Source organism: Triturus cristatus, chromosome 4_1, assembly GCF_964204655.1.
Source record: "Triturus cristatus chromosome 4_1, aTriCri1.1, whole genome shotgun sequence".
Classification (NCBI taxonomy): Eukaryota; Metazoa; Chordata; class Amphibia; order Caudata; family Salamandridae; genus Triturus; species Triturus cristatus.
In genome coordinates this window covers 1006856175-1006870135 of record NC_140585.1, presented here as the reverse complement: position 1 = coordinate 1006870135, position 13961 = coordinate 1006856175, and positions in this window count along the sequence as shown.

Here is a 13961-nt window from a genome sequence, read left to right as displayed (position 1 = left end):
ACAAGTTAACCTCAGATTCAGAAGAATTTCACATTCAAGAGCCTCGCAGTGGAATTCTAGGTGCGATGAGTTTCTTCAGCTAGGCAGTGCAGTTTATCTCAGATGAAACGTGAGTGACAGCAATTTCATCAGCTTTAAGTGTTGACGACTATAGAATACAATAAAGCAGGATTTACATGTTGTAAATGACTAACTCCATACATTGATCAGTCCATAATGATCTACAGAACTTGCAAACGCTAGAGTGCACAAGTGCACCCAAATAAATAAACATTTTCAAAGCGTAATTGCTGATGCACCCTTGAAATATGCATAGCAAATATCTCAACGCATATCTTGTTCAATGAGAGGGCCGAATGATCATCCTATTTTCTGCACTTCGCTGACACAGAAGGGGTCTTTTATTTTTCCAGTCAACAGCACATAAATTATCTCATTGATGTAAATAATGTGTAAAGCGTGCAAATACCACTCCGCATCTTGGCACTAGTGTCAGCAGGGGCGGCTCCTCCGTGTGAGTGGAGGAGCGTCGCCTCGCTTAAAAATCTACCCCAAAACCCCAGAGATGAAAAGTAAAATTGTAATTAACTATAATTTTATTTTTTAGCTCCCGTCAGGATGGGGGTGGGCTGGCGCTAAGTGACAGCAGCAGGCAGGATTGTGCGCTGGTATTACACTGTTTAAAGTGCGCATGTCTTTTTTGCTGGCTGTCTCGCGACGGACACCCACACATGTTCACTTTAAACACCTCTAACCCAGAGAACAAGCCAAAGCCTCCAGAGTGCTGTGGAGTGCTGAGTGAGGCCGCTCCCACCAATTCTAGCGCTGCTCCCATGCTGGTGAGAGCAGGGCCAGGATTGGCTAAGGGAGTTCCAGCATCCGGTTCCTGTGTCGGCAAATGACGAGGTCTAGAGGTAGGACGTCGCCAAGTTCGGTAAGTTTTATTTAATTTTTTAATATTATTTTTACATGCGTGCGCCCGCCCCCCCCCCTCCCCATAGATGCCAGCCACAAATGAGTGTCAGTTATGAAAGAAACAATCCGAAGGCAACAGAGGGGTAACTTAAGTAGAGGAGCAGAAGAGGCAACCTTGTAGTTCTTTCCTACATTTTTGCAGATCAGGCTGTTCTCTAGGGTGGCCGGGCAAAGAGGTTCACCATTTGGATGTGGAATAATAGAAACTCCTTCCTCCCCCGTGTGCTTTTTTAGGTCTCGCCTGACCCAGCGCATGCGCTGGTCTGGCGAGACTTATTGAGAGGGCTCCAAAAAGTGCTACCAGGCCAGCCTAGAGCTACAGTGCATGTGCGCGGGCGCGTGCGCTGCTTTTACCGTGATTACTTTCACTTTCACGGCCGCTTTGATGTTTGATCGCATCGCGATCACTTTCACTTTCGCGGCCGCACGGCCGCTTGGCATATCCAATAGGTCTCGCTTTTGCGACCTTATAAGTGTTTAGTTATGCAACTGTTGCATGGCTAAACACTAATAAGGTCCCAAAGGCGAGACCTTTTGGCTATGCCAATGCTTGTTGATTCTGGGAATGATCACCTGCCTAGCTGTGCTTGACCAAAGGGTACGAATAGGAGATTTCCATTTAAAGATATTTTGAAGAAAGAGAGTGCCTACCTGATGCATGGTTTTATGAGCCCAACACAAGGCTTTTAACTTAATTTGCGCCTTATTAAGCAGCCAATGCAGTTCCTTGATAGTTTGAGAGGCTGAACAGAATTTTGGAAGGTTCCTCAGTACTCGAGCTGTCGCATTTTGAAGGGTTTGCAATTTGTTTAGAAGGCGCTTTTGAGATCCTACGAATAAAGCATTGAAGTAATCTAATTTAGAAATAACTAAGGCTATGATGACTGTTTTCCTCAACTCAAATGGAGGAAGGGGACGATTTTCCTTTATATCTTTAGAGTGAGAAAGTAGAAAGATGTTACCTGTTTGGTGTGGCCCGTGAAAACGTATTTGGTGTCAAAGATGACCACCAAATTTCTTGCTTTCTGGACTGGCATTGGAAGGGGCCCAAGATTGGGTTGCCACCAAGTGGTGTTCCAGTAGGAGTTGTCTCTGCCAAACAGCAACACCTCGTTGTTTTCCGAATTTAGCATTAGGCAATTTTTCTGCATTCAGTAAACGTATTAGTTAGAGCACGGGCAGCAGAGTTCAGAAACAAAAGGCAGTGATAGTCTCTTCCAAGGCTAGTCACAAATATATCTTACACTTGTGAGTAATTTACATGTGTAATTTACGCTTAAACTTTTGAGTAACTTTAAAACTTTTGGTTTTTCACAAAAATCTGTGTAAAGTTACTCAGATGTATAGACTTAAACATCTCCCACCCCCTGAAAAAGTGGGTGAACCCAAATTAATGAGTGTAAATTACTAATACAAAAAGCAAAACAGTAGTAAGTCAATCACTACACATGGTCAAACACTGGTACTGCAACACATTCCTTTGAAAATAATGGCAGTAGGGACTTAAAATAAAACCCCTTTGAGAATAATGTTAAATTATATTAAATTATTTAATAAAGTAAAAAATATCAATAAATACATTTTCATGTTAAAAAAGGTAAAAATAACAAAATTGATATGAAATTTTAAAATACTTTAATAAAAAAAAAAAAATTATAAATTAATGTAACTTTTACCTACACTATCATTAAATTACTTTTCATTAGTCAAGTCAAGTCAAAAATACTTTATTCGGCAGCCAAGAGCCATAAAAACAAACAATTTTATAAAAATACACATTTCATCAAAATACATTATATAATAAAAAGTAACCAGCGTTGCTGTTACAGTGGTCACGTTAAAAACCTACAAAAAATATATCATGTGATGTGCAGCAGTGCTAAAACGGTGAGCCAAGACCATAAATATTATCTAATTAAAAGTACACTGCATAGCTTAGGAGAACATATTCACACTAAGTGATAACACAGGATAGCTACTGCAGTGGCAGCTTAGCCATGTGTCTGATGGCCCCAATTAAAAAACTTGCCACCCCAAAACAAACCATGGGTGAGGCTAGCATTTGTAGATAAAGCAAGGCCAGCCTCACTTGGACAAATTGACAATCTCTGAGTAGGGGGAGAATGTGCTTCATGCACAGGGGATTGTAATAGGCGCAGAAAAACATTAGATGGAGGGTGTCCTGCTCAGAGAAATTGTCACAGGGGCAGGGTTTTAGAGATTCTGGCTTTGAAAAACCTTTGGGGAATGCCAGTAACCAGGGAATCGTGTTCATATGAAATCTCGTCAAAACAAAATGATGATATGGTTTGCTGACATAGGATAAATATGGTTGCATCTGCGGACCCAGGCTCAGTGTAGCAAACCTTCTTGCTGAAGGTTTGACTAGTTCGATCTCCTCCCAAAGGCTTTGCCGTCTCTCCATGAACTGCTGTTTGAAATCTCTAATGGCATTTTTGCCCAGGGGCCTGGGGGTCAGGAACAACTCAGGACAACCAAGACATCTTATCTGTTCCTTTATGTATTTCAGCCAGGGAATATGTAAAGCCCAAGATTAAAAGCTTGTTCAAATTTGGGGTCAGTTGAGCCCATATTCAGAACCAACGTAACAATGGGGTGACCGCAATCTGATCCGAGATGTAACCCACCCCCAATTCTTCATGTGAATTAAAAACGGGGGTAGCAACAGGGACCGCTAAGAGATCACACATAACATTATTCTCGGCCCCTTGGATTCCTTTCGTGTCCTTGTAGCCCCAGATATTGCATCCATACGTGGCCTTAGGGATACATTTCACATTATAAACCTTCAATAGCACGGGAAGGGGTTTTGACCCTAGTCTCTTTGCAAAGTCCAGGGTAGCCCCTGCAGCTCTGGCTAGAATGTTCTTTTTGAGTGTTCGTTGCGCGCCCCAAGCCTTAGTCATCAAAAAGTACCCCTAGGTATGGGAACGTGGATACTTTGGTTAGCTCAGCCCCATTACAATAACATTTGGCCTTGGCCGTCTTTCTGTAACCTATGGTCATAACATGTGCCTTCTTAAGATTTGTGGAATTAAGTCTAATGAATCCATAAAATCTGTAATACAATTTAAAAGTTGTTGCAAGCTCCTTGAGGTTCTAGACAATAAAACCGCATCATCAGCGTACAGGAGTGCGGGGATCCTTTTGGTGCCAGCCCTGGGTATATCTTTGCAACAGGATATTAAAGAGTCGCCCAATTTATTAATGTATAGCATCAACAGCAGGGGGGCCAAAATGCACTCCAGCCGGACCCCCCTTCCTACTGCCCAGGAATCTGTCAGGCTACCGTCTTCGTTAAACCGTACCGCGGCCGTGGTGTTTACATGAGCAGCGTGCAGGAAAGAGATCAGTTCATCATCTAGCCCCATGTCACGCAGGATCAGCCACAGCTTAGACCTATTGACAAGGTCAAAAGCTGAGGTTAGATCCATGAAGGCCAAGTGTAAGCCCCCTCCCCTTGGCAACAGTGTACTTCCGGATCACCAAGTGGGGATTGGTCTAATGTCCCTTTCTCCTGCCTGAATCCATATTGGAGATCAGAAATTATGTTAGCATGATCAAGCCAGGCTGTTAGGCGATCTAGTACTACTTTCCCCATGATTTGTGCCCCGGAATCCAGGAGCAAAATTGGTTTAGATCATGCCGGGTCATCCCGGGCGCCCTTTTTAAAAATGGGGATAATGACCGCCATCGCCCACAGGAGCATGCAGCTTTGAAAACGTGTGTTAAAATCTTGGCCCAGACTTTGGGGTCAGCCTTGTAAAGGTCCGCTGGTACCCCATCAGGGTCAGGGGCCTTACAACTGGATGTTGAAGTGATAGCTTTATAAACCTCATCTGTTCTAAAAGGGAGGGAGGTACTTGCTAGACCGGGAACTGTTTGTCCCACTGCTTCTGCTAAGTTGGTATCACTATTGATATAGCCAAAGTGCTGGACCCTTTTCCCAGCAGGTATTCTACAATCTCTGCTAGAATTTGTCGTGTCACAGAAGAGAGGACTGTTGAACACAGACCAAAATCTAGAGCTATCAGCCACGACACTGAGCTCCTCCCAGGCCTGCTCCTTTATATGTTTTTTCCTCTCCTGAACTGCAGATTTCTATGCCTTCCTGCAGATCCTAGTTAGTGTTGAGTCCCTCGATCTTTGCTTAAGGGCCTGCATTAGATCCTTGTGGGCAGCCGAACAAGTTTTGTCAAACCACCTTTTAAGTTGTGGGCATCTCGTTCTAGTTTTATTGGATAAGTTAGAGGCAACCTGCTTAGTGATTGAGTCAAAGGCATCTAAAATAGCTCTCTCATGTGGTTCCGGGTCCATACATACTTGGAACTCCAAAGCGCAGGTGGAATACAAGTTCTCTAAAAAACTCTCTTGGGTAATCCTTTCCCACTTCAATCTTCCCGCTTGGTCTTTAGTGCTGATGTTTATATTAAATATTTGACTCGCAACCCCCCCTTTAAGGGAGGAGGAGAACCAATATTAGAGGATTTTGGTAACTAAGGCAGTTCTAAGTAACGCTTAAGTGCTTTAGAGCCAGTATTAATAGAGCAGATAGCAAAATGTGGTAAATTGGGCTTGAGCTACCATTGCCTGCATAGGTAGGAACCAAGGCAGACATATCTGATTTCTGTAAGCAGTGCAGATTATGGGCTCAGAGGAAGCCTTCTAAAAGGGTGCCTGAATGTGTGTGGGACACACTCACTGGGGCCTGGTTACTGATTGCCCGATGCACTTGGGTACTGCTCACCTGGGGGACATGGGCTAAGCCTGACAAGTGCCCCCCCCTCCCACCAACTGCTATGTCATGGAAGCAAGAGAATCAAATTTTAACTCAATTCCTTCCAGCTTAGAAATTACAGGTGCTAGCAAGGCTCTGGTCATAGTCTCTAGCCTTACAAAGAGGCAATCCAGCAGCAGCTCCAGTTTTAGTTCAGCTGGTGGCGGGATGGTTTCTGTCTGTGGAGACTTTCTCAGGGCTCTGCTTCTGCCAGTTCGTTTTCTCTTGGTCGGGGGGCAGTCCAAATCATCGTTGCTGTTAGGGTGGCTGTGGTGATACCAGTAAGTGAGTCCAGATCACCCCTTAGGCCTTCCGTCGATATGGCTGGGGGTATAGTGGAACACATTTCTCCTATTGGGACCCTGGTTTCCTCCTGAGTTAGACCATGCCCAACAGTGCCCAGTGCTAATCTCTCGGTCTCCATGGAGAGCCTTTTCTCTGTCAGGGCTATCTCCTTTGTGATGACGCTTGCCGCTCTGGTTAGTAAGGAGTCTATCGTCCCAACTGGCCTTAAAATATTAGTCCCTGGAGGGCTCCCAACAGCTAATTTCCTTTTGCCCATTACTAACTGGTCAGTAGACGCTTTGGCTTAAATAAACCCACACTAACAGATTTGAACACTTAATTATAAACAGAGCTTTTGACTATGCCATTTCCCGCTGAAAGGCAATATTTCTCTCCATTTGTTCCCATACCTGGTGTGTCACGCAGTTTGGTGATAACTTTTCGTCCATGTTAATGAACAGTAGATGTTTCAGCACCCAGGATAATGAGCTGCATAAGGTCCCAAAGGCGAGACCGATTGCATTGCAAATGCTTTTTTTTCTTCTTGAAAGCAATATTTTGTATTAGGAGAATGTCTGAACTCTGGAAAGGTAATTTTCCACTGAGTAGTGTAGTTTGTAGGCAAGATAGTTAGGCAAGCCTATACGGATGGCTTTGTAAGCCTACTTTGAAGAGTCTTCTTTTGGGAGCCACTGTCTTTTGATCAGAAGAGGTGTCACATGATCAAAATTATTATACCTCATGTTCAGCCTTGCCACCACATGAAGGGCTACGCTACTTACGAGGAGCCTGATGTAATTTGGAGATTGTTGTGAGCAGCAAATTGCCTAAGTCAAGTCTAGAAAGTATCAGGAATTGAATTACTATTCAGAATTTGTTTTTGTGATTAAGGATTTTATAAACGTGAGAGTCTCTACTGATGTAGCACCTTTTTGGCTAGGGCATTGGTATGTTTTCAAGTTGAGGCTCCTGCCCTAGATGAAACCAAGAGATGTCACACACTCTGCAGTCTCTTGACTGTGGTGACCACTTTGGTATCAGTGCCCTCTGTATGTATTCTTTTGATAAGTATATTGATGTGGATGGAATGGTTTTCAGTGTCAGATGCTCTTGACAAGCCCTGGAGGATTATGGGGCAGGAGTCACCACTGTCTAGGATACGGAGTGCATTATTGACTATTTGTAATAGTTCTGACTCCTTGCTGCATCCTTTCCAGAAACCGGATTGACTTACATTCAGAAGGTTTCTGTCAATGACACATTTCTAAACTCTCCCTTGATGCTGGTTTCTAATAGTTTTGGTAGAAAATGGGAGATTCAACAAGGCAGAATCGTCATTATCTTCTGTTTCGGCTTCTGATTTTTTTTAGAAGCGATATTATTCGTACAATATAGAGGCAATCTGGGATGTTTCTTTGAATCAAAGATGTACAGCTCAGATCAGTTAAATAAGGTGTCATCAAGAGACTAATATCGTTTACCAGGAGGGTATTAATGTTTCATGAGAAATGTGACAGAGGCCTCATTTTGGTGATGGTATCAAGGGTTTCAGTATATGTGACTTTTTTGATGGTTGACCATGTTGTGCATCATTTGTGAACAAGTTTAAAGCTGTACTGAATTTGTATTTGTTTTGTTCTGGCACTTGATCTAAATGGTGCACATGGAGATGATGGATTCAACCCAAATCTGTGACTGGGGGGTGAGTGTCTGAAAAGTTTCAGCACTCCATCCATCATCTCCTTGTGTTTGCTTTGTTTGCCCTAAGTTGACAGGGTATGCCCAGATGGCTGTCCCTTGCACACTTTGCCACTGAATTCAAGCTAGTCTGGTTGATGAGGGGTGTGTTACCCCGAAACCGGTCCTAGGAAGCTTGTTTTCGGTCCAGGGAAGACCTGACTTGGCAGTTCGGGCTGGACTGTTCCTATGAGGAACAGGGTCAAGACTGATTTGCATATGGCTGAAACTGAACTGGGGTGGCGAAGTGAGCTGATGGATTCAACCCAGATCTGTGACTGAGGGTGAGTGTCTGAAAAGTTTACATGTTCCGCCCATCATCTCCTTGTATTTTCACGTGGAGACAACACACTATCTCTTTCACCTCTTCTGGCCAAGCTTCAACAGCTCACGTGTGAATTATTGATTGTGGTCATAGAGCAGGGGATGGAATGTTGTTTCACTGTTTCAATAATATTTATTGGCCTGTTCATGCTTTGGTTAATATATCTTTTAATGTGAGTTGATTTTGCCTGGAAGGTCTTTTTGATAGATTTTTCTTTCATTTCTAAAATGTGTCATGTTCCCAAAGGAAGAGTTCTGCCTCCATTTTACACTACTCTCGACGATTTCCTGTCTTGGTTGAGTTCTTTGTAGAACCATTGAGCTGATTTTTGGTTGTAAATCCATTTTGTTTTGGACAAGCTTCGTTATCCGTGATGTCAGAAATAACTTCATCGTATCAGTCTGTGAGCGAGTTGACTTCTTGATCTAGAGGAATGATTTAGAAAAAGAGGAAGCACCAAAGTAGGTTTATAATTTTGAGGTCTCTGTCCCAGTATTGGGCCCTTCACTGAAACCACTAAAACCTTCGGTACTGGTTTTATTGGAAGAAAGGTAAAATGATTTTTAAGAAGTGATTTGAGCAATCTGACTGATGCCATAACGAGTACAGTATGGAGCATTTCAATTGTGTAGGTGATATGCACAGCCAAGAGAAGTTGTTAATCCGGAATGAGAATAACAGAGTGTCGCAGGGTCTCTATCCTCCCCCCAGTGAAGACGGTGAGGTATTAACTGTTGTCTGAGGAATCATTCTTTCCATAATAATCTCAAATATTTTCTCCACCTGGATTGACTCCAGTTTTAATTTCCACTGGCAGCCTGGGAAACGTTGGGACTTTATCTAGTTTCAGATTTTTACAGACCATGCTGTCTACATGGCAAGAAAATTGAAACTATAACGTGGAGGGGTAAACCGTAAATTTCAAAACATGTTTACATGCTTATAGACTTTGCGTTAACCAAGGTGTTAGGAAGGGAGGCAAGGCACCATTTGGGAGCTATGAAAAATACATAATAAATATATTATACATATGAAAGTGTCTTGTACTGATTAAAAAACAAAAGAGCATGGAATGCAAAACAACCTAATAAAATAATCTAACATTTTACTATGGACTATTTTGCAGACAAGATAAGTGGCGCATTTTATAAGCTACTTATGGACCTTACAACAATGGCTAGTGGTCAGTACATCTACGCATTGTTGTGAAGTGAGCAGAAGTGGTATAAGAGCTACTAATGTATGCTTTATCACATCACCGCTTGTACTGTTTTGTTCCACTCCACAGACCAACGATTTATCATTTTGTCTGGGAGGAAGCATTACAGCCTCATCTCTTGGCTGCATTCATATTTTCCAACAGTCTGTCAGAGAGGAATCTCACACATGATGCATAAAACCGACCACAAAGGACATCCATAGTCATCTTGCGGCAGTGAATGCTGGGGGCCTGGACGTCCTGTCTGTGATAAGAACTGGAGTGGATTATAAGCATCCATCTGTCCTGCAACACCTGACTCCACCTTCACACTACAAGTCTTACAAGAGACAAGGAGCATAGGCCTGCCATAGCAGCACTCAGAGGCTGAGAAGACGATATGCTAGTTAGAATTATTCACCTAACCCCTTTCCGTATAAGAAACTGAAAGGGTATTTTATAGGTTAAAACGAAAGCGTAAACTTTAGACTAATACTGTCTCCATTAAATAAAACCTACAATCTCCGATTCTAGCTCTATGGCTATTGCTGGGGACACATTTATGATGGACATTTAGAATTTGGTTGAAAAGAAAATGACAAAAATGTTCAGGTGCCCAAAGTTTTTCTTAGGAGGCTGCACCCGGAGCTGCCGAATGCCAGGGTTGGCAAACACCAAGACTCGAGTCTGTGTTTTTTAAAGATATTTTATTGAGCATATAGCAAAATACATTAAGAACACATTGTAAATGCAAAGATGTGAATTGTGAACTGGAACAGTTTAAGTGGTATATTATACATGTTTCACAATAGAAAACACATTAGTTTGCACAAGGATGGCAATGTGAGATCCAACCATGAGTTTTGAATACAAGACCGAAAAGCAAAAGAAAAAATAGAGAAGAGAAGAGAGACTAGAAGAAAGAAAGGCGGGAGACACTTTAAAGAGTAAAGACGTTTTAGAGCCTTACAGGTTTGTAGAATGGATAGCAATAAATACAACAGAAACAGTAGCAAAATATAATGTATTAAGTGGTAAGGGTAAACAAATTGTAAAAAAGAAAGTAAGCGTTAAATTTTAAATTATACAGTTAGGTGAGAGGAGAGAAATCCATCTCCTTAGCAGTTTGTGGAAGAGAGTTACTGAGTGGCATCCATAGCTGATGATGCTTGATGTATAATTGCATTGAGTCCATTTTTTTACTGTCCAGTCTGTAAACGTAACAGACTAAATTTCACCAACATAGAAGGGTGATGTTATTTGTAGATTTCCAATTAGAGGTAATAACAGAAATAGCTATAGAAAGTAGGCGATCCACCAGTATCCAAAGCATCCTGTGTGGACTCCAGATTCCATGCAAACTACCAAAAAATAGTAAATCATGTACGAAGAGGAATAGAAATCTGGGCGATGGCTCCAGTGCGGTTCCATATCGAAGCCCAGAAGGTGGGCAGGAAAAGAACATGTGAAAATCCATGCCTGGGTGGGTGCGGCAGCTCTAGCAAGTATCTTGATGTGTAAGTTTGAGTTTAAAAAGACGAGCAGGAGTGTAAAAAAGTCTATTTTTTAAAAGATATAGGGGCATATGCATCAACATTAGCATTTGCGATTCCTTATTAGCGAAAAATAAGGAATCGCTAATAAGGAATAGCAAAAGGCTATGCATGTAGGAATCGCTATTCAAATAGCGATTCCTTAACATTCCTTATTACCGAATCGGTAATACCGAATCGGTAATAAGGAATACCTACCCATTCATTCCTATGGGCTTGGAGGCCCATAGGAATGAATGTAAAGCCATTCTGTATTAGCGATTCGGTATTACCGAATCGCTAATAGCTGGAGCACTTTCAAGGGTGCCAGGGTGTCAAAAGGACACCCTGTTGCACCCCTGAAAATGATATGTGCACATATGTTGCACACACACATGCTCTAAGGGCATGTGTGTGCGCAACATGACACTTTGAAAAATGCACAAAAGTGCCTTTTTCAAAGTTTTTGCAAATTACCATGCAGTTCATCTTCATGGTAATTTGCTCCCCTTATTAGCGAAATCGCTAATTTTTTAACTTTGATGCATTGCATTTAAGGAATCTCACTTTGGGATTCCTTAAATGCAAGAGCTATTTAAGGAATCGGTATTTAAGGAATCCCTATTTAAAGAATCGCTATTTAAGGATTCCTTAAATACCGATTTCTGCTTTTGGGTTGATGCATTGGGATTGGGTATTTTTTACTGAATACCGGGAGCTAATAAGGAATCGGTATTTTACCGACTGGATTTTGACTTGATGCATAAGGGTGATAATGTTTGAGTGAGACTGCCTGTGCAGTTGTTGTTTCGCATTTTGCCAGTCCATCCCACACAGGGGTTGGCCAGACGACACCAAGATCCATTTCCCACAGTGTCTCAGTAAGTGTTGTAACCCTACTTGAACCAGGCATTCTTAAAAGTTTGTATTTGCAGGCCCCTTTCGATTGAGTGGATATTGCAATTGGGTGAGGAGAGGAGCTGGGAGGTGAGGTATCAGAAGAAAAATGCTGTTTAGTAGTATTTTGAACCAGGGTACAGCGTTCATGATACTGTAGGCGCATCTAAGATGAAGATTCAGAAAATGGAATAAGAGAGTCTGAATTATATAGTTGTGAGATAAGAAGAATACCTTTGTTCATCCGTGCCTACCAACATAACGTTCTAGCCCTCCTCTTAAGTACATTATTATGCCAAGTGGGACTGTTAAAGAATTGATTAATGGGGGTGAGGTGTAAAATAAAGTAAGGATTCGATATAGTACAAGCATGAGAGACAGTGCTAGGTAACCAAACGTTTGGGGGGTTGGACATAAAAAGAGCATGTTTATGAGAGAAGAGTAAATGCAAAGCTTATTCCAAAGAGAACCACAACTTCTGCAGGGCATCAGTTGGTGCAGACAGGTAGGGTTGTAATTTTAATGCCAAAAGCCCCAAAGCAGTTAAGAAAGTCTGGAAAGTTAACTCCACCCAGGGATCTGGGAAGTTTTAATTTTTAGAGAGAGATTTGAGAGTGTTTACCCTGCCATAGCAATTTGGACAGGATCTCATCTATTAGGCTCAAGAAGCACTTGGGTATCTTTAAAGGAAGCATCATGAGTAAGAAGTTGATAATAGGAAGGAGCATCATGTTTGAGTGAGACTGCCTGTGCAGTTGTTGTTTCGCATTTTGCCAGTCCATCCCACACAGGGGTTGGCCAGACGACACCAAGATCCATTTCCCACAGTGTCTCAGTAAGTGTTGTAACCCTACTTGAACCAGGCATTCTTAAAAGTTTGTATTTGCAGGCCCCTTTCGATTGAGTGGATATTGCAATTGGGTGAAGAGAGGAGCTGGGAGGTGAGGTATCAGAAGAGAAATGCTGTTTAGTAGTATTTTGAACCAGGGTACAGCGTTCATGATACTGTAGGCGCATCTAAGATGAAGATTCAGAAAATGGAATAAGAGAGTCTGAATTATATAGTTGTGAGATAAGAAGAATACCTTTGTTCATCCGTGCCTACCAACATAACGTTCTAGCCCTCCTCTTAAGTACATTATTATGCCAAGTGGGACTGTTAAAGAATTGATTAATGGGGGTGAGGTGTAAAATAAAGTAAGGATTCGATATAGTACAAGCATGAGAGACAGTGCTAGGTAACCAAATGTTTGGGGGGTTGGACATAAAAAGAGCATGTTTATGAGAGAAGAGTAAATGCAAAGCTTATTCCAAAGAGAACCACAACTTCTGCAGGGCATCAGTTGGTGCTGACAGATAGGGTTGTAATTTTAATGCCAAAAGCCCCAAAGCAGTTAAGAACGTCTGGAAAGTTAACTCCACCCAGGGATCTGGGAAGTTTTAATTTTTAGAGAGAGATTTGAGAGTGTTTACCCTGCCATAGCAATTTGGACAGGATCTCATCTATTAGGCTCAAGAAGCACGTGGGTATCTTTAAAGGAAGCATCATGAGTAAGAAGTTGATAATAGGAAGGAGCATCATTTTGATAGTGTCTAGGCGACCCCACCAGCAGAGATGCAACGGAGACCATTTCCGAGAGAAAGTTAGTAGTTTGTTTGGTAAGACCTCTGAATTAATCTTAAGTGTGTCCTTAAGGGTATTTCTGTACCATATACCCAAGCATTTAATTTGGAAGAATTCCAGGAGAGGCCTGCTTTGACAATGACAGATTTAGAACAGTATTTATTAAGTGGTAATACTTCTGTTTTATATACATTAAGTTTATAGCCTAATATAAGAGAGTAGATATGGAGTTTGCAGTAGAAATCAGAAAGGGAATGATCTGGATATGACAGAAATAAAATAATGTTGTCAGCATATGCTGTAAATGTAATGTGTTTATTGTTAATTTTGAATCCTGTACATTTATCTGAAGTACTCAGTTGGTGAAGAAGAGGTTCAAGAGCTAAAACGAATAATAAGGGATATGAGGGGCATCTTTTACAAGTTCCTCTATTAAGAGGAAAGAAGAAATATCAAATAATATTTGATATAACTGAGGACTGTGGTGAGGAGTATAACAATGATATAAGATGTCAAACATTAGGACCAAGACTGTGCCATTCCAAAGCCTTCGATAAGAAACACCAATTAACCCTATCAGAGGCCTTTTC